At 43.8% G+C, this 21,191-nt stretch overlaps 2 long non-coding RNA genes across 2 annotated transcripts; one reads left to right on the top strand and one right to left on the bottom strand.

Annotated features, from left to right (window-relative positions):
* The first annotated feature begins 12,601 nt into the window (after positions 1-12,601).
* Positions 12,602-19,769, top strand: LOC140586357 (uncharacterized). The gene is made up of 2 exons (XR_011988187.1): positions 12,602-12,816; positions 18,226-19,769. It is a non-coding gene; the product is annotated as an uncharacterized lncRNA (long non-coding RNA).
* On the bottom strand, positions 19,226-20,718 carry LOC140586356 (uncharacterized). The gene is made up of 2 exons (XR_011988186.1): positions 20,498-20,718; positions 19,226-19,832 (listed from the first exon to the last, which is right to left on the bottom strand). It is a non-coding gene; the product is annotated as an uncharacterized lncRNA (long non-coding RNA).
* Between the last annotated feature and the right edge of the window lie 473 nt (positions 20,719-21,191).

Consider the following 21,191-nt stretch of genomic DNA (forward strand, 5'->3'; position numbering starts at 1 on the left):
CCAGAGCCCTGCTTGGTTTCTCCCCATACTCATAAAACATGTGTCTGGTTTTTAACAGAGCCCGTTCCGCCTGTCCAGTTGAGAGCAGATCAAATTCAGCCTGATACATCATCCGCCGTTTATATAGCTCTGGAGATGGACCAGTGGCATAGGCTTTGTCTACTCTAGAGATGAATTCCAAAAATTATGTTTGCCTAGCTACCTGTGCTTTATGAACAGAGGCATTGTAGGAGATAATTTGGCCCCTCAGGTAAGCCTTGAGCGTCTCCCAAAGTAAGGAAGGGGAGGTCTCTTCATTTACATTAGTTTCTAAAAACATATCTATACCAGCATTTACGAAGGCAATAAATGATTCATCTGACAAAAGAAGTGAAGTGAGCCTCCATCTGAATCTGCTAGGTCTATGATAGGGGAAGGTCAGGACCAGTGTTACAGGTGCATGATCTGATATTACTATACTGTTATAAACACATTCTTTTACCAATGGGAGTAGATATGTATGTATGTATGTATAAAGAAATAATCTATACGTGAATAATAAAAAGAGTATTCCCTCTTTGTAGGATAAAGAAATCTCCATGGGTCAGACACCTTGCAAGATTGTAAAAAAGTCTCTATGCATTCAGCTGTTTCTGAAGCACCAATTGGGCGATTGGAGGATCTATCCAATACTGGGTTAATTACACAGTTACAGTCACCAGCTAAAATAAGCTGATGAGTGTCCAGGTATGGTACGGTCAATAGAAAATTGTTCATGAACTTAGAATCGTCCCAATTTGGAGCATATACACAAGCTAATATCACAGGCAAACGGTACAGTTTACCCACCACAATAACAAAGCGGCCATTGGGGTCCAATATTGTTTCAGACACTTCAAATGATACTGATTTGTTGATCAAGATTCCAGCCCCCCTGGCCCTACTCCGAAAGGTTGAATGGAATACTTGTCCAACCCAGCCTCTTTTTAAACTCAAATGATCTGACCTGCGCATGTGCGTCTCAGTTAAGAAGGTTATATCCGTTTTTAAAAACTTAAGATGAGCAAGGACCTTGGTGCGTTTCATAGGATGATTTAGGCCTTTCACATTCCAATTAGTAAACTTAACTGACTGGCCACTCCTCCCAGAAGCCATATTTGAATTTGCCATATTTAATACTGGTAATATCCAGCAGACATAATCTGAGTTGCAGTAAATTAATTCTGTGACTCTGGTAGATGTCATGTTCGAAACAAAGTGTAACCACTAATGGACAAAATGAAAGACAAAAAAAACAACAAAATAAAAAAGAGACTTTAAGTACAAAAACACCACCACCCCCACCCCCCAGCACTATCCCGAACACAGTGCATATCCCAAGAGCAAAACACTGCAAAATTCTAACTTGGGTCTCTAATTTAACCAAAAACGACCCAAAGCACAGCGAGCAATCACATTCAGAAATATATATACAGTGGTACCTCGGTTCTCAAACTCACTAGAACTCCAATTTCTTGAAAGTCGAACAAACCAGTTTGACCTAGAACTCGATCTGAATATCAGAAGTCGAACCATGAACACTGACTTAATATAAATTGTACGCGCCAGGAAATGAGTCATACGACAATGCAATTCTTACTTGAATGCCTTCTTCACAGACTGGACGATTAACCAAATAAAACAGCGCAACATTACAGTAACTAACAATAAATAAACCACTAACTTACGTGTACTATTAGAGCATTTATGTCATTTATTTAAACTTTATTTTACCAGGTAAATTAACTGAAAACCACTGCTTTACGTGATATTCGGGAGAAATAGCAGATTACGCATCGGAACTGCCTGGGATACAAACGTCATGCATGTAACTAAACTCTTCAGCCAATAAGGGCAAAGGTGTGTTGTCACGGAGGCGGTTCCAGTTTGTGCAGCCGGGTGAGAGGTCGCAATGCATCTAACCGTAATGCATTGCGTCAGGATCAGAATGTGTTGCTTTAAGCCAGCGCTGTAAGCAAGTCGAACGCACCCAATGACCGGACTGGGGAAACAAAATTTACAAGCGGACTTAATACAGAGGACTAATGACAACAACCAGAAACAGCTGATCACATGGGGATCCCACACGAGCTTAACGAGGGGGCGTGGCACACGGAAGGAGCGGACGATCGGGGCAGGACAGGGGTAATGTTGGGATAATATCTTTATCGTTTTGGAAGCCATTAAGAAAAAAAATGCTCTTCTTGTTTTATCCTGTTCATTTTGTGTTGAAGTGCTTAAAAAAACACACACACACACACACACACACACACATATTTAGGTGTCATTTTGGGGGGCCGGGAACCAATTAATTGGTTTTCCATTATTTCTTATGGGAAAAATTAGATCAGAACTCAAACTTTTTAGGATTCGATCTGGAGTCCGGAACGGATTAAGTTCGAGAACCGAGGTACCACTGTATAGTGCAAAATACCATGTATTTTGTAATGTCTCAAATGAAGTAGGCCTAAACTAATATTAGGCCACTAAACATAGTGTACTATCAAAGAGCAGCCCATTGGTTTTCAATTCAGTAGCCTAATATGAAATACTATGGTTTAATGGTTTAAAATTATAGTAAACAAAAGCAGCTCAAGAAAATCAACTATTCATATGTTATAGCCTATTTATATGAGGAAGAGAACAAGAATTCCCGGCATGTTGAAAAAAGTGCCTACACCAAACCTTTCCATATAGACTAATAACAACCGAGAGAAAAAAGGGAAAACAAATGTCTTTCTCATAAATTGAGCAACATAGCACTATCTGCATTTAGTAGGCTATAGACCTGGTTAATTCAACTTTGACACTGACGGTGAAATAAACCTGTACAGTTCGGTCACTTAAAAAACACTGACCGTTTTTGAAAGTTATGTCTGTACCTGATCATGATGGAGGAGAATGGTAGTCTTTATATACGAGATGGCCCGATGGGGATCGGTAAAGGTTTTTTCCTCGCCATCAAATGTGATACGGAATGTAGCTGGATAACGGAGACCAAATCTCACATCCTTAACAGTTCTAAGGAGCTGCTTTGCCTCTTTAAAGGCAGCTCGCTTCTTTGCTATCTCCAGAGTGAAGTCCGGAAAGATGTGCACACGCTTCTTCTGGCTGGAGAGGCGAAGGATGCGATCCTTCACGTCACCATGATGTACACGGATTATGAATGGTCTTGGCCTCTCCCCTTCCCGCAGCCTCGGTGCTAATGAACGGTGGCCCCAGTCCAGACGTGGAGTTTCCTCCAGGTTCAGTATCTCCTTCAAAGCAGTTGCGCAGAATTGCCGCGGGTTGGTCCCCTCTTGGCCCTCCTCTATTCCAACAATGCATTTAGTTGTCAGGTTACACACATCTGACTGCAGTTTTTTCGCAGCAGTTTCCAAAGTAAAGACTGTAGAGCTCCACGCCGTGGTAGACTGCTCGAGGTCGTCCAAATGCTCGGAATGCTGTGCATTAGCAGTCTGTAAGGAGCTAGCCGTAGAATGCAACTCTTGGCGGATAGAAGTTATTTCTTGCCAGAGGACAGCAGTTTGTGTATCTATTTTCGTGCCCAATAGTTCAATCGCTGTCATAATTTTCTCAACCGAATCCGAAGAAAGTTGCTGTGCATCACCCTCAGTGGTAGCCTTCTTGCTAGCTGTAGCAGGTTTCTGTGAGCGACTAGCCATTTTTAAACGGGGAGGAAAACAAAACTTTTAAACGCGTTTTCTTGCTGCCTTAGTCCTTCAATTAGTGATGTTAAACTTTTCGGATAAATATTTATCTATCAATATGGCTTCTGCAAGTATGTAAATATAATGAAAATGAAATTGCTCGCTGAGCTCCAGGACCTCACAGCCTCACGTGTCGAACGTCAACCGGAAGTTCCCATGCAATTGTTTCTTAAACATACCTTTACCTATCTTATCTTATCCTATGTTATCTTACGTTATGTGAAATGTCGCTATTTACATCTGACAGATAGCCCATCTCCACAGCCATCTCCAGAACCCCAGGGATGTCACTCAGCTGGTCCAGCACATCACTAGGAAATTTGACCTCATCTTCATCAAGTCTCGGTCGCAGGGGCACCCTCATTATCCCCGTACGAATAGTGAGCCTCAGAGTTTCCATTCCTCTGTTGCTTGCAGATGTGAGCTGAGCTCATGAAGTCGTTCCAGAACTGCTGGCACCAGTAATGAGCATAGCACTTGGCATCATAGGTCATCTTATTGTAGTTGCTTATATCGTAATTATTGAATTTTTCCATTTTTTCAATAACAAGAGAAGGGGACAAAAACGGTGGTGTTGGACCCATGACCAGCTGAGATGAGGGGGCCTGCACCAGAACGTGAGGCAGAGGGGTGGGATGAACTACGGCTGGGGCTGAAGATGGTTCTGGAGCTGGGCTAACTGGTGAGGCTACGCATGGGGATGAAGGAGGGGAGTCCATAAAAAGAGATGGAGAAGGAGGTAAAACAAAAGAGGATGGGACTGGTGAGGGAACTAAGAAGGAAGTTGATGATAAGGCTGGTGAGTAGGGCTCAGGGTGCGACGTTGTTGGGACTCGATGCAGGATGGTAGCGATCCCACATGGGTTGAATCGAAGGGGTTACTGGAGAATAGCAGCTTTTGTAAGTTCTTGGTATATGGCCCCCTTCCGTCCTTTAGGTTTCCTCCTTCGTCCTGATAAAAGAATGACGGTACAATTATGCAAAATAAAGTGTAAAAATACAAGAGTCAAATCAATTGATGGCTGTTAGTGACAGACAGACAGCACACTTGCCAGTCAGTACTGCACATTGAGAAAAATACTGCCGTCTCATTGTCTCATTGGAGACAGGAAACGAATGCTTGGGAGACTTACGCGCTGGTCTCGGATTGGGCTGCCTGCATTTCCGTAGGGGTACTTCACCTATAAAAACACACCAGTCAGTGCACAGATTGCCTGATATGCAGAACAGCATTTACTATAGAGAATAGCAACGCTGGAAAGGTTCATGTGCACCAAGGCTAACAGCCCACTCAATCCAAATGCTGGCATCAGGAACTGACTATTCAATCAAATCATTTACTGTATATAAGTGAACTTTATTGTCATTCACACCATACAACAGTACAACAACGGAAGCATAGCTGAACAAAATTGCATACCTCCAGGCTCAATGTGCAGACATAAAAAGACAGGTGCACATAGTCAACATATGGATAACACAAAGAAAATTTCACTTCTTACACAGAAGTAATTAAGACTGTGTAAGACAGCATAAGGCAGCACAGGACAGACACTAAATATACAAACCAATATACATATATCTTGCGCCTTCCATAAATTCCATTATTTCTTTACTCTCAGGGTACCTAAAGTAAGAATTCTGCCTTTTCTGATTTACATTATGGGGACATATTCACCTGTTATCTTACTATTTCACAATGATTATCTGTGATGTTTAAACACATCACAGCAGCAGAATTTACCGATTCCATTATACAATACAGTAACCATGTGGATTAGAGCCCCGTATGTTTACCGTTTCATGGTAACAAACACGATCTATTACTCTAAGTAAAACTCCATCCATCCCTTATGAACATTTTATTTTTAAGTATTCCAAGACACACACTTCCAAAACAATATGATTGTCACAGAATACAAGACTCAACAACACCAGACAGCCCTATTCTGACTTTCATTCTTCAAGTGTTGAGTTACTCTGGCCATCATTTTGCCATTCTTACCGGGGCTAATGGAACCAGGGTTGTTTTCTGGAGCAATCCACACAAGTTTCGGGGTGACAATGAAACAATTAAGACGGACCAATTAGTGCTGGGCTGTTTATCGGATATTTACGGAATATCGATATATTATCAAAACCAGATAAAGGAGGACACAATACAGTTTATATCGACATAATTTGGTCGTTTGTTAAAATCGGGCGCTATTAAAGACTTTGAATATAATTCCTTCCCCTTTTAGAAGTAACGCGAGAGCTGCGGTCCCGACGTTGCACAGACTCCCAGAATTCACAGCGAAAAGCGACCCATTCAGTTAGGATTCATGGGGGTTTGATGGAGGGCTTAATGCAATGGGACAGATAATATGTCACATGTGGTTTTCATTTAAAACTGAATATTTACCACACTTGAAGGAAATTTTCATGTATTGCTAATCTTCCTAAAAATACAGAGGTGGGTCTATGCACTTATGCCGATATTATGTTTTGTTTACCCATGTTTACAGTTTTATCCTTAACATAGCCTCCACGGGTTTGCTCTAAAGACATCTCATTTCATTTACACAATGACAATAAAGCTATCTTTATCTTATCTGAGAGTGGAAGAAGCAAAATGACGCAATGCTAACGTTAGCATTAGCAAACAGCTGCCTAGTAATCTTTGGAAGTAACACGTTACTATAATTCCACTACGTTTGGCTGTAAGGAGTAATATAGCTAAATACCCTTTCAAGTTAAATAACACAATTAACAGTACCGAAATTTAAATGGACTTGTTACTTTTGTCTTTCGTTAAAATATTAAGTTACAAATGCGTCCTGTTCCGCTAATTTCCGGTTTATGATCTAACGCCATCCGACCTTACTGACAATTTGTCAGTTGTATTGTTTCGCACTGTCACAGCTGCAACACTAAAATGATATAACTACCAGGCATTGGCATTGTCTCCGCGATCCTTGAAAATCCATCGTCAAAGCATCTCTGTTGCAGAAACATCGCTACCGAACATTGATTCGACATTCCCCCGATGTCTGCGCCATGTTTCTCAACAGCGAGGCGACGTTAATGTGCTCACTATGCTACCTATAGCCCACTGTTATTTTTCCTTATTTGGCTTTATAACCCACAACAGGTTTATAGTATATATGTATTCCTATAGGGTAGATGTGTTCTGTTAGCCCCACATGCAGGCATACTGTTTAAAAGCACATATATAGAAACAATCCATTACAACGTTTACTGTTTGATATTGACAACATGACAGAAACAGAATCACTAGGTTTAACATTTATGCTGAAGTGATTATAACACAGCAATACTGTCCGATAGTGGTGGGCGGATCGATCCAAATATCGATAATAAGTGTACTTTGTAAATATGTCAAATTTATGTGAAGTTTGTAATTTGACATTCAAAGTATAGACATTGCAAAATGCAGTTTGGAACACTTGCAGAAACATTATAAAAGTACATAGTAAGCAATGCTGGCAGTTTGTTTTGATCCCAGATATCTGATCACCAAAGTCTTGGCTACATGAAGATGACTAAATGGTGTAGTTGCAACATTCATTTGGATAAATAAATAAGAAAAACCTAACTCATGTAACTATTTCTGGCTCCTTTCATTGAATATGTAGCAACTTTAATGTGTATGAATGAACCATTGTCACCTGGCCACGTCCCTACCCCCCTTTTATGGCGCTGATGGGGACGTACAGTATCTGGATCGCGTTTCACCATTGCGCTGTTAATCAAATTACCATGCGAATGCGATTTGAATACGCGCTACACGCCCCCGATGCAGGTAAAACAAAGTAAGGTGACATGGTTTACTTTTTTGCCGATTCAACCTAATTTAAAAAACTTTAATACTTCCGTCAATGGATGTTTTGAAAAGAAGACAGATTTTTCATGATTCTACATTAAGATTTGTGGGATTCAATAGAATTATAAAGAACATACAATGAATAGAGGAAAAGGAGAATATAGCTTAAAGCAGGGCATGATGAAAGGAGGGGGTTGATTCTAAAATAATACAACTAACAGAAATCAGGAACTGACAGTGTGCGAGCAGGGCAGGATGACCTCGTCCCAGACAGTTGGAAAAGAGGAACAGATGCTTATTTTAACTTTTGCTTAACAAAAGGGGGCTGCAAAAATGCTGACACAATAAGATGCTGGGAGGGGGGACATGTGCTAACTGACAAACAGAAGCAAATGTAAAAACATGTTGATGTCACGTAGCTGGGAAAATACCAAAAGAGGGGGGAACACGTACCCGGAGGGCTATAAAAAGACAGCCGATAACTATTGTTCGAGCTTCTTACTGTACATGCTGAATGTATGTCAGATAGTCGCTCCCTGATTGTAATCAGTCAGAGAATAAACTGGTGACTTGCAACTACTCCTCGTCTCAGCTGTGAATCTCTTCTCATCCACGGACCCGGTGGAGACTACTTACTCCAACAGATTTCAGCGAGATATAAACTGAAATAGACGCGAAAAGTACGTTGCATCGCCGACGATGCACTCGACCCCAGAGGGTAAAACAGCAGGGATAGTTCGGGGTTTAATCATCAGATGCATGCGTTTATTACAATTGCACTACTACAACCCACACACCGGCACTGCTCACCGTGCACGTCGCCCCGTTTACTCCTCATACACACGGTGGGCGCACGCACACATACACACACACTACACACAACAATAAACATTAACCACTATACATGACATAACACACAGCACATTTATAATCACACAAGCGATTACTTATAACTATTTATAAGCTATCATCAGTCCAAGGAGTGACGCCGATGTTTCCGTTCTGCCTTATTTGCTGTAACTGTAGTTCCGCTTTTTGCCAGCAGGCTGCGCACAGACAGCGTTTCTGTGGGCTGCACATGGTATGTAGTTAGATTAGTATTTCATAACTGCACTGCAGGACATTGCGTAAAATCATTTTCTGCAGTAAGTATTGGAGTGTTTATAAAGGATCTTTTAAAAAAAATAATAATAATAATAATAATAAATCAGTTTCTCACAAACACCTCCATTCATGACTGACTGAAATATCAAGGATGAAAGTGATTAGGATCAGCTCAGAGAGCCCATGCCGAGCTGTTGCTAAAGTAGCAGCAGTCAACTTTAAACCAATGTTAAACAAATACTAGTCTGAAAACAATCAGTCATTAAAATTAATCAGCTTGCTAAGTTGTGTTTCCTTTAATAATATAAATGTTATAGAAAAATGGAAACCCCACGCTCTCCGCGAATATTAATCACCAAGATTTATAAAAACCGCAACTGTACTGAAAAATAACGTTGCTTATGAATGTTGGCAAGTAAAAAGTATTTGTACTTTGTGATCAAGTGCCATTCTTGGCACATCACACAACGACGAAATGTGTCCTCTGCATTTTAACCCATATGTGACATATTAGTGGGCGGCTATATTATTTAGCTTCATTCTTAAAATAATAATACTAATACCAATAATAATAATAACAAAACCAAATATCCTGTAAATTTTAGAATGTGAAATGGTCGGCTAAGTTGACCTCGAACGGTTCTGCGTACTCATTGTTTTTTTTTTTTTTTTTTTTTCGTTTCTTGTTTTAAGAAACTGAAGCCACCCAATCAGCGTGCCAATGGAGTGACGTCAAGCGAAGGTTCAGAGAGATTCTAGAATTTATAGTTATTGCTACGTATATCTGGAAGCAGAAGCTGTATTTTTTTTTATTTCTCTCAGTCTTGATTTGGGCTTGGTTGGTGATTACTGTTCCTGTTCAATTCCTTTAAATAACTTCGGCAATGGCTCCTTTCAGTCGCTTACGTAGTTTTCTACGCACTTGTCTGAGAAGCTTGAAGCGTTCCAACTTTCGTGTGGGCAAATCCACTGCACCATGCTCAAGTGTTGCAACGGGGGTTGCTATAAATGGCAACGCCCCTGCAACGGTCGGGAGTGGCATCCACCTCCCCAGTGGACACGGGGATCACGGGGATCAGTGGGCGGCAGTCTGGGAGAAAATTACAGCCCTCGAAGACGAGGTGGGCCGTTTACGGTCCGAGATCTCCCAGCTTGCCGGTGCCCTGACTCACCCAAATATGCCCCGGAGCAGTTCGGAGACCACTCTTATAGTCCCCACTTCAGCTCCAAGCTGTTTCCCGCCCCCTCCTCCTCCTCCACCGCCTCCTCCTCCACCGCCGCCTCCTCCTCCTCCGCCTGCTAATATCCAGGGCCCGAAGCAGAAGAGGAGTCATCCTCAGGGAAGTGGCACAGGACCCACTAATGGCCCCAGCATGGTGGATGTTCTGGCGGAGCTGCCGCACATTAAACTGCGCCCAGTGCAGAGGTCGCCAGTTGGGACGCCAGTGACCAGGAGGGGACCGACGCAGGGGACGCCCATGCCCTCAGAGGACTTTGCTGCCATTTTAGCAGAAGCACTGAAGAAAAAGTTTAAGCATCAGAACCACTCTGATGAGTAAGAGCAGCAGTCCTCTGAGGCCTTTAACACTAGGTTTGCTAAACCTACGCAAATCTACGTAAAATCCCCTCGGCCCGACCGGAATGGAACTCCGTAACCGATTCATGCTGCAAAAGGCAATGGAAGCAGAGAGGGAAGCTTTTGCAGCTGCTGCATCATTTGCTGCTGCTGTGCCAGGAACTGTTCAGACAACTCAGTGCCAGGTACAAGAGAGCTGCAACAGGAATCGCAGCAGATATCTCTGCGCAAAGTGTTGCAAATTCACCTGCGCCAAATGCAGGCACAGAGGTTACTGGGTCTGCAAACGCTGCAAACACTGACTATGAAACCACTGAGATGATGAAGAGGAACTGAGGGACTGAGAATTTTTTTTTACTTCTTTTATTATTATTATTATTATTATTGATTCTGTTTTCAGTCTATTTTTGACAAATAAAACACTTGTGTTTCTATATTTTGTGAAATTGTGTCTTTCATATTTGTGGGTCAGTCAGAGTGTGGGATATTTTGTATAGATATGGCAAGCTTGCCAGCAGCAGTGGCGGTAAAGAAATGCAAATGTGGCAGGGTTCACAGGTAACTAGTGTTTTTGCACAACAAAAGCAGGAGGACAATGGAGCTAATGGCCTCTCCACCCGAGGACGGGCCGAGGGAATTCTCACCAGAAAATAAAAAGCTCAGTAAACCTAGTGTTAAACCTTTTTTACTTAAACTTTTTTTACTTAAATTTTTTATACTTATAACATTTTTATACTTATAACATTTTTATACTTATATCATTTTTATACTTAAGATTTTTATACTTATATACTTTATATACTTAAACTTTATATACTTATACTTTGTGTACTGATTCTATATACTTATTAATAAATAATATATTTATATCACTATTATTTTTAAAAGAGTTGCTGATTTTGTAATACTGCTGCAGCATTCTCCACATGCTAATCACTGCCCCACATCGAATTGGCACTTTGATCAGCCACGAATCACTTCACTACCCCCTGTTGAATGTTGCATCGTATGTTGTTAGATATTTCGTAGTAGTAAGTACTTCATTATTAGGCTGCACAATATTGGAAAAGATGTATTTCTGCAATGAGTATTGCAGTATTTATTTAAATTGAAAATGCTTAAAACAAACCAATTTCTCACAAACACATCTATTCATGAGTGATTTAAATGGCAAGGATGAAAATGATTAGGATTACCTCTTATGATTAGCTCTTGCCAAAATAGGGCTTGTAAACTTTTGTGGTACTCAGAATTAACCCAAACAACTATGACTCTATAATCCTCTATAATCACTCTCACTGAGGGGGCCTGCACCAGAACGTGAGGCAGAGGGGTGGGATGAACTACGGCTGGGGCTGAAGATGGTTCTGGAGCTGGGCTAACTGGTGAGGCTACGCATGGGGATGAAGGAGGGGAGTCCATAAAAAGAGATGGAGAAGGAGGTAAAACAAAAGAGGATGGGACTGGTGAGGGAACTAAGAAGGAAGTTGATGATAAGGCTGGTGAGTAGGGCTCAGGGTGCGACGTTGTTGGGACTCGATGCAGGATGGTAGCGATCCCACATGGGTTGAATCGAAGGGGTTACTGGAGAATAGCAGCTTTTGTAAGTTCTTGGTATATGGCCCCCTTCCGTCCTTTAGGTTTCCTCCTTCGTCCTGATAAAAGAATGACGGTACAATTATGCAAAATAAAGTGTAAAAATACAAGAGTCAAATCAATTGATGGCTGTTAGTGACAGACAGACAGCACACTTGGCAGTCAGTACTGCACATTGAGAAAAATACTGCCGTCTCATTGTCTCATTGGAGACAGGAAACGAATGCTTGGGAGACTTACACGCTGGTCTCGGATTGGGCTGCCTGCATTTCCGTAGGGGTACTTCACCTATAAAAACACACCAGTCAGTGCACAGATTGCCTGATATGCAGAACAGCATTTACTATAGAGAATAGCAACGCTGGAAAGGTTCATGTGCACCAAGGCTAACAGCCCACTCAATCCAAATGCTGGCATCAGGAACTGACTATTCAATCAAATCATTTACTGTTGAGGGAATAATGAATAAAATAAAGGGAATGATTCTATAAGGCTGTAACTAATCAAAACAAGAACTGACTGGCGCGCCGGCAAGGCAAGGCTACCTAATCGGAACAGATAGGGGGGGCGACAGAGAATATCAGCGGCCCCTACTTATCTTTTAGCCTTCCAGAAGGCCAAGAACAGTACGAGCCGGCTGGAACCACACATGCGGTTGTCACGTACACGGAAGGTACCGAGAAAGGGGGGGAGATGCCCAAAGGGCTTTAAAAGGGATACAGCTGATACATATGGCAGAGCCTCCTCCTGTACATGCTGAATGTATGTCAGACGGCCGCTCCCGGATTGCAATCTGCCAGACAATAAACCGGTGATTTGCAACTTCTCCCCGTGTCAGCTGTGAATCTCTTCTCATCATCGGTGGAGACGCCGTGCTCCAACAATTTGGGGGCTCGTCCGGGATCCCCAGGAGATTCGCAAGATTCGGCTAAGGGGTGACGCGGCCTACTTGGACACAGAGAACTGCGAGGCGCCGACTAGAAGTGGTAAGCAGAGCCTGTTACATCAAAATCTGCACATTGGATATGTCAAATTGAGCAGTTTGAAGTGTCCAGTGGCCCGTCGGTAAAGTAAGACGGAGGAGAGGTTGCACGCACTGTGTTTATACAATATATTGTGTTGTCTATGTGTTGTGTATGCATTGTGTCTAGGTATCGTGCGCAGAGAGATAGAACCTTAAGGAGCAGAGGGTATGGGACCCCGCAGGGAAATAGAATTTTAAGGAGCAGAGGGTACGGGACCCCGCAGGGAAATAGAATTTTAAGGAGCAGAGGGTACGGGACCCCGCAGGGAAATAGAATTTTAAGGAGCAGAGGGTACGGGACCCCGCAGGGAAATAGAATTTTAGGGAGCAGAGGGTACGGGACCCACACAGGGAAATAGAATTTTACGAGCGGTAGAAAAGCTGGGTGGGAGACCCAGGGAATTCAGGACCCCGAACTCTAGATTGGGAGGAGGGAATAAGGTCCCCCTCTCTAACTAAAAAAAAAAAAAAAAGAGAGAGAGGGTGAATCAAAGCACCAGCTTGGGTGCAGTTGTACTGGTTTGTGTGTGAGCAGCGTTGTGGGTTCTTCCTGTTCAGGGTGCTCGCCGCTCGCTCTGTGTTGGTTGAGCTTGCCCGTGGCTCTGCTGTCACTGCTTGCGGTCTTACAGTTTGTCAGAACCGAAGGGGAGTTCTCACAGAACACCCCCTTCCAAGTTGACATTGCTGGAGATCGGGGGGGTTTCGGCTGGGAGCGGGCCTGTTTGACTGGGATTGAGCTTGTGGGACGTGCCCTGTTCAGGGGGGACACAACAGTAAGCTGCTTTGAATATAGTCTTATTATTTTAGAAGTTGTTGATTTATGTATTGGTGGTGTTTGTTAGTAGGACATTCGACTAGGATAAGGAGGTAGCTGATGCCGGGGAGCGTATGTGTGGGGCGGTTCGGAGCGCCGGATGTCGAGTAGAGGATAAACGCTCACTGGGAGAATTACTGTGGAAAACGGAGAGAGAGCATGCTAGGCAGAGGGATGAAGCAGCACGCCAGAGAGCGAGCGCTAATTTGATGCAGAAGTGGGGAAAGTAATTACGTCCGCAGTTTTGGGTCCTTGTTCAACAGATAAGTTGCAAGTAAAGATGTATAAAGCAGAAATAAGTACAAAGTAGAAGAGATCAAGTTAGCAGGGGTCGGGATAGAGCATTTGTGCATTTCCATAAAACGTCATTGACAGTAGTGGAAGTGCGGGTTGGTAAATTTAGAACTTAAAATCTTAATAATAAATCTTAAAATAATAATTAAATAATAATTAAATCTTAAAATAATGTATTTGAATAAAATATTGTGATTAATAGATTTTATGGATTATAGAGACTAAGTTTAGAGATAAAGGGTATTAAAGCACATCTTTGTGAGAAAAATAACAGTTTATAGACCAGAGGTTTTAGTATATGTGTGCCCGTAGATAATTGGGTGCAGTGTTAGGGATTTTAGTTAGGAGAGGAAATAAGTAGAAAATAAATAATAATAATAATAATAATAAATAATAATAAATAATTTAGAGCCACACATCAAGGTGAAGTAACTACTGTCAGGGAGAGAATTAAAAAAAAAAAAAAAAAAAAGAATAGAGCACGGGTTGACTGTGAGGAACTCTGTTCATTTTTAGACAGGAAAACAGTTCAAGTGACAGTAGAGTGCAGAAAAGCATTAAAATGCAGGCCCTGGTAAAGGCAGCAGAAACACCAGTACAGCAGTTGGGGAGAGAGCACCCCCTGCTTAAAGCGAGGATAGAAAAGATGTGTAAAAAGTGGGGGAATAGAACAAAGGCCCTGGTAACTAAGTGGCCTAAAGGGGGCACATGGGATGTGGCAGTGTGTGAGGAGATGGAGACTCTGATAAAGTATCATAAGGCTAATAAGAACACAGAAAGGCGTAAAAAGAAAAGGAGTGAGGAACTGGAGGTACTGAGGTTATTTAAAGCAAAGGGAGAGGCCTGGAGAAGGGAGCAGAAAGCCATGAGAAAGGCACTAAATGAGAAGAAGGGGGGTGAGAAAGAAGAGATGAGGCAGGAAGAAATATGGCCACTGTCATATCAAAGTCAGTGTCCGTTAGTGGAAGCCCCCCCTCCTTCATACAAGGGTCAGTTTCCAGTAATAGAGGGGAAGGTAGAATTCAGAGGTGAGGTGACACAGAAGGATGAAGGAAGTAGGGAGCAGAACGGAACGGCAAGTTGTTTAGATGGATACAGGGCAGTGAGTGCATTGCTGCGGCAGGCAGTGCAGGAAGGACTGCGAGGGAGTGAGAGAAGAACAGAAGGCCAGGCATGTGGGCCTGAGAAACAAGGGAGTGAGATAAAGGTGGGGTACGGAGCAAGTGGTAGTAATGCAGAAGGGCTGGTGCATCTGCTGGACACCCCTAACCCTCCATCTAAAGGATGGAGTCAGTTTCAGGAGAAGGAGACAGAAACAGAGAGTGAGGAAGGAGTAGAGGAGGATAATGCAGATCATAGAATAGTGAGAAGCAGGAGGGCTGTGAAGCCCCCCACCAGGGACACTCCGATGCTTCCGCTGAGGGTGAACGGAGCACAGACACAGTAGGTGCCGTGGGCAGGACAAGATCTGGAGGGCCTGATTCTCAGACTCCCAGTTCTGGCAGAAGGGGCCGGAAAATGGATAAAAGCATTTGAGGAGGAAACTATGGGTCGGCTCCTGGCGATGGGGGACATAAAGGCGGTTCTGGCTTGCGTTTTGGGGGTAGACGGAATGGAGAGACTGCTGCGAAGCAGTGGCCTGGCAGCGGCGACAGGGACTCCTGTGAATGATGCATGTCACTTTGACGGTTACCATGCTAACTGCTGGCATCAGCTGCGACTAATGTTTCCTCCACGGCTGAGTGTGGTTAAAATGAAGGTGGAGCCCATCAAGGAGGGGGAGAGCCCAGCTGCCTATCTGCAAGCTCAAGAAAAGCGGTGGCGCACTGAGACGGAGCAGGACCTGCAGAATCCGGCATTCAGAGAGAGGAGGAGGACTTTGCTAAAGAGCGTGAGAGGGAACTGACAAAGAAATGGAATCAGATGCAGCTGGAGGAGCTGACCGCTAAAAAGAAAAAGTCCAGGCACCAGTGGTCTCTCCGGACCCAAGCCCCGGGGGCAGCCTGTGGACAGCCGACAGTCTCCTGTCGCTGGGGCCCCCCATGATACTAATTGGCCTCAGGTCCCTAATTGGAACAGAGTGAGTAGATACAATGGATGGGGGTTTCCTCAAAGGGCACCCATTTACCCACAAATTTGATGATCCCAGACTTTGGAGAGACTGGGGAACAGGCTGGTTCAGCTGGTGTGCTGGAGCTGTGATCAGCCAGGACACACCTGTATGTTCCAAAATCTTGTTTAGTGGAAGTTCAGATAGGTTACAAACATGTAAATATGCCCATACTAATATTAGAGCATATCCCAGTGAATTTGTCAGGCAGAGATGCTTTGTGTCAGCTGCAGATAGACATAAAATGTACAGAGGGGGGCGTAGAGGTGCTCAGTGGACAGTACAGCCTTCTGCGACAAAATTTGTTGTTCAATAGGGGACAGCATAGTTCATAAGGGATTGAAGATGTTACTGATGAAGTTGGGGAAATTCTAGAACAGTGTGGCCCATTTATACAGGAACAATATAGCAATAGGCTGAATTGGACATAGAACAAACATACTTGTTTGTTGCAATGGAGAGATTTCAGTGTGAGGGAATGTGGGCTGCTACTGAAGGTGAGTTGGTGAGAGTCAGTGGAGTGCAGAGTATGTAGGAGACTTGAGAGGTTTGTGGCTGTGGAGCATGATAGGAGGGCAGTGTGAAGGGAAATAAAGTGCAGAGGAATGTTGGCAGGAGACAAAGTGTGGAGGTTAGTTTATGATTTGTGTGCAGCGAAATAGTTAGTGGAGGATCAATCAGTGGGAGATCCCAGTCCTCACACCCTGCTAACAGATGTGCCACCTAGTGCAGAGTGGTTCACAGTTGTGGATTTGTAGATGGCATTTTTAAGTGTGTCCCTAACACAACAGTCACAGTGTTTGTTTGCGATCACCTATAGGGGTCAGCAGTTCATCCATGCGAGGATACTGCAAGGATGTGAACACATGCTTAGGGCAGATTTGGATGGATTGAATCACATTGCTACAGTATGTGGGTGATCTGCTCTGTGTTATATACACAGGCACTGAAGCCACCGTTGCTGAAGGTCTTAGCGAAAGGGGGGTTGAGGTGCCCAAAGCTAAGCTGCAATACTGATAAGAACAGGCTGCATGCTTGGGGTGTGAGTTCAGCCACGGGAGGGGGCCTTATGAGGCCTGTGTGTGGACACAAAGGGGATGCTAAAGACTCTGATGGTCTGTTTCACGACTGTGATGGATTTTTGGTTGTGCCTTTGTCGTGTGGTTGACACCTTAATAATGCATGCGCATGGTCTTGACCATTGCGCAAGGAGGGAGTGCTATGAAAAGAAAAGAAAAAAAACAAGGTTTATGAGTTGAAGTTGTACATGGGGTGTCTAACTCAAATATGCAAAGTTATTTTCAAGCAGGAAGAGGGGAAAGCAAGACGGCAAGAGAAGAACAGACACAGGAGGTTTGCAGGCAGGGTATGCAGTGGTGGCCAGACAAGGCCAGGATTATGTAACCTTGAAGGCAGACAGACTGGGGGGAGCCCAGTCAGCCCAGAGAGCCGAGGTGATAGCGGTTATCGAGGCCCTGAAATTAGCAGAAGGGAAAGAAGTTACCATAGACTCAGACTCAGCATATGCTGTAGGCGCAGTGCATGTGGAACTCAGCCAATGGCTGAGGGCAGGATTCTTGACCGCGGGAAACAAGCCAATAAAACACGAAGCAGAAATGAGGGAATTGGCAAAGGCCTTGATGCTTCCCAAAAAAGTGGCGGTGGTCAAGTGCAAGGGACATGAAGGGTCAGGAACAATGGTAGCGAAAGGAAATCAGGCCGCAGATGAGGAAGCAAAGAGGGTCACAGGGTACGTGATGTCCAAACAGATGATCATGGTAGAGGAGGAAGTTCACCCAAATTACCGATTGACCCTGGAGAAAGCGTTGGGATTGAGACATGCGTTCGGAACTGTGTATCATCCGCAGTCCCAGGGAAAAGTGGAGCGAATGAACCAAACAATAAAACAAAAATTGGCAGAAATCTGCGCGCAGACCAAAATGAATTGGGTTGACGCTTTACCACTGGCAATGATGTCAGTGAGGTGTTCCATAAACAGGGGGACCGGGTTCACCCCCTTTGAGCTCCAGACAGGCAGGCAGTTCCTAGGACCCCAGAAAGGGTTAACCTGGACCCCCAACGAGAAGGGGGAGCAAAATCCTAGAGCATATTATGATTGTTTGCAAGGTCTCGTTGCAGATTTCTCTAAACAGATCCAGGAGGCGAGACCAGAGAACCAGCCAGCCAAACCACACACGGCGGAGTGGGTCCTCCTGAAAGTCATCAAACGGAAGTGGTCAGAGCCCAGGTGGACGGGCCCCTTCCAGGTTACTGAGAGGACGTCACACGCGATTCGTCTGAAAGGCAAACGTGACACGTGGTTTCACTGGAGCCAGTGCGCGGCTGCGGAGGACCCAGGGAGAACCACAGCAGAGATCCAGGAGGCCCTTAGGGAAGGAATCCAGGGCGTCAGTTCGGCTGAACTAGACGCAACTCAGGTCTCAACAGAAGGGGCAGAATAATCCCCTGACCTGAGCAACCAGAGCAGGGTAGTCCACCCCTGCTCCAACGACCAGAAAGAACAAAAGCACCTCATCCACCGCCAGACAACACTAGGACCAGGATGGAGATCAAGATAAAAAGGGGAATGTTGGGGGAAACAAGTGTGTTATGTGTGATGCTTAAAATGCTTAAAATGTTAATGATTAGTGGTTTGTGAGCCATGCCAGCCATGGACCCCGAAGGGGGGCTGCGCCTGTGGCGGGCTGGGAGTGGAATTTCCCTGAAGCTCAGGGTTTTTGCCCTCCTTCCTAGGCTGGATGGACAGATTGTGTGTGGAACTCTTTGGAGTCCTAAAGGGGGGAGTGTGCGCTATGTTTGGGGAAGAATGCTGTACTTACATTCCCAACAACACAGCACCAGACGGCTCAGTGACCAGGGCACTCGAGGGTCTCCGGACCGTCTCCAAAACGATGCATGCACACTCCAGGATCAATAACATCTGGGATGCTTGGCTGACCTCGGCGTTCGGACAGTGGAAAGGCTTAATGAGCTCGCTTTTATTATCCTTTGCTACTTTTGCTGCGATTTTAGTTACTTGCGGGTGTTGTTGTATTCCCTGCCTGCGCGCACTGTCAGTTCGTCTCATCACTACCGTGATAGAGAAGCGGGATAGCTCCTATGCGCAGATGATGCCTCTCCTGCCTGTTGGGCCGGAGAGGGGCAAAGGTCATTTGGACAGCTTTGAACTACACCTCCCCCGCCAATAGGGTGATCTCCTTGCGGAGACCAAAAGGGGGAATGCAAAATTTCATAAATAAGGGAAAATATTACTAATCAGCATAATCAGGGTGATCTCCTTGCGGAGATCAAAAGGGGGAATTGAGGGAATAATGAATAAAATAAAGGGAATGATTCTATAAGGCTGTAACTAATCAAAACAAGAACTGACTGGCGCGCCGGCAAGGCAAGGCTACCTAATCGGAACAGATAGGGGGGGCGACAGAGAATATCAGCGGCCCCTACTTATCTTTTAGCCTTCCAGAAGGCCAAGAACAGTACGAGCCGGCTGGAACCACACATGCGGTTGTCACGTACACGGAAGGTACCGAGAAAGGGGGGGAGATGCCCAAAGGGCTTTAAAAGGGATACAACTGATACATATGGCAGAGCCTCCTCCTGTACATGCTGAATGTATGTCAGACGGCCGCTCCCGGATTGCAATCTGCCAGACAATAAACCGGTGATTTGCAACTTCTCCCCGTGTCAGCTGTGAATCTCTTCTCATCCACGGACCCGGTGGAGACGCCGTGCTCCAACACTGTATATAAGTGAACTTTATTGTCATTCACACCATACAACAGTACAACAACGGAAGCATAGCTGAACAAAATTGCATACCTCCAGGCTCAATGTGCAGACATAAAAAGACAGGTGCACATAGTCAACATATGGATAACACAAAGAAAATTTCACTTCTTACACAGAAGTAATTAAGACTGTGTAAAACAGCATAAGGCAGCACAGGACAGACACTAAATATACAAACCAATATACATATATCTTGCGCCTTCCATAAATTCCATTATTTCTTTACTCTCAGGGTACCTAAAGTAAGAATTCTGCCTTTTCTGATTTACATTATGGGGACATATTCACCTGTTATCTTACTATTTCACAATGATTATCTGTGATGTTTAAACACATCACAGCAGCAGAATTTACCGATTCCATTATACAATACAGTAACCATGTGGATTAGAGCCCCGTATGTTTACCGTTTCATGGTAACAAACACGATCTATTACTCTAAGTAAAACTCCATCCATCCCTTATGAACATTTTATTTTTAAGTATTCCAAGACACACACTTCCAAAACAATATGATTGTCACAGAATACAAGACTCAACAACACCAGACAGCCCTATTCTGACTTTCATTCTTCAAGTGTTGAGTTACTCTGGCCATCATTTTGCCATTCTTACCGGGGCTAATGGAACCAGGGTTGTTTTCTGGAGCAATCCACACAAGTTTCGGGGTGACAATGAAACAATTAAGACGGACCAATTAGTGCTGGGCTGTTTATCGGATATTTACGGAATATCGATATATTATCAAAACCAGATAAAGGAGGACACAATACAGTTTATATCGACATAATTTGGTCGTTTGTTAAAATCGGGCGCTATTAAAGACTTTGAATATAATTCCTTCCCCTTTTAGAAGTAACGCGAGAGCTGCGGTCCCGACGTTGCACAGACTCCCAGAATTCACAGCGAAAAGCGACCCATTCAGTTAGGATTCATGGGGGTTTGATGGAGGGCTTAATGCAATGGGACAGATAATATGTCACATGTGGTTTTCATTTAAAACTGAATATTTACCACACTTGAAGGAAATTTTCATGTATTGCTAATCTTCCTAAAAATACAGAGGTGGGTCTATGCACTTATGCCGATATTATGTTTTGTTTACCCATGTTTACAGTTTTATCCTTAACATAGCCTCCACGGGTTTGCTCTAAAGACATCTCATTTCATTTACACAATGACAATAAAGCTATCTTTATCTTATCTGAGAGTGGAAGAAGCAAAATGACGCAATGCTAACGTTAGCATTAGCAAACAGCTGCCTAGTAATCTTTGGAAGTAACACGTTACTATAATTCCACTACGTTTG

This window comes from Paramormyrops kingsleyae, unplaced genomic scaffold, assembly GCF_048594095.1.
Source record: "Paramormyrops kingsleyae isolate MSU_618 unplaced genomic scaffold, PKINGS_0.4 ups44, whole genome shotgun sequence".
Taxonomy (NCBI): Eukaryota; Metazoa; Chordata; class Actinopteri; order Osteoglossiformes; family Mormyridae; genus Paramormyrops; species Paramormyrops kingsleyae.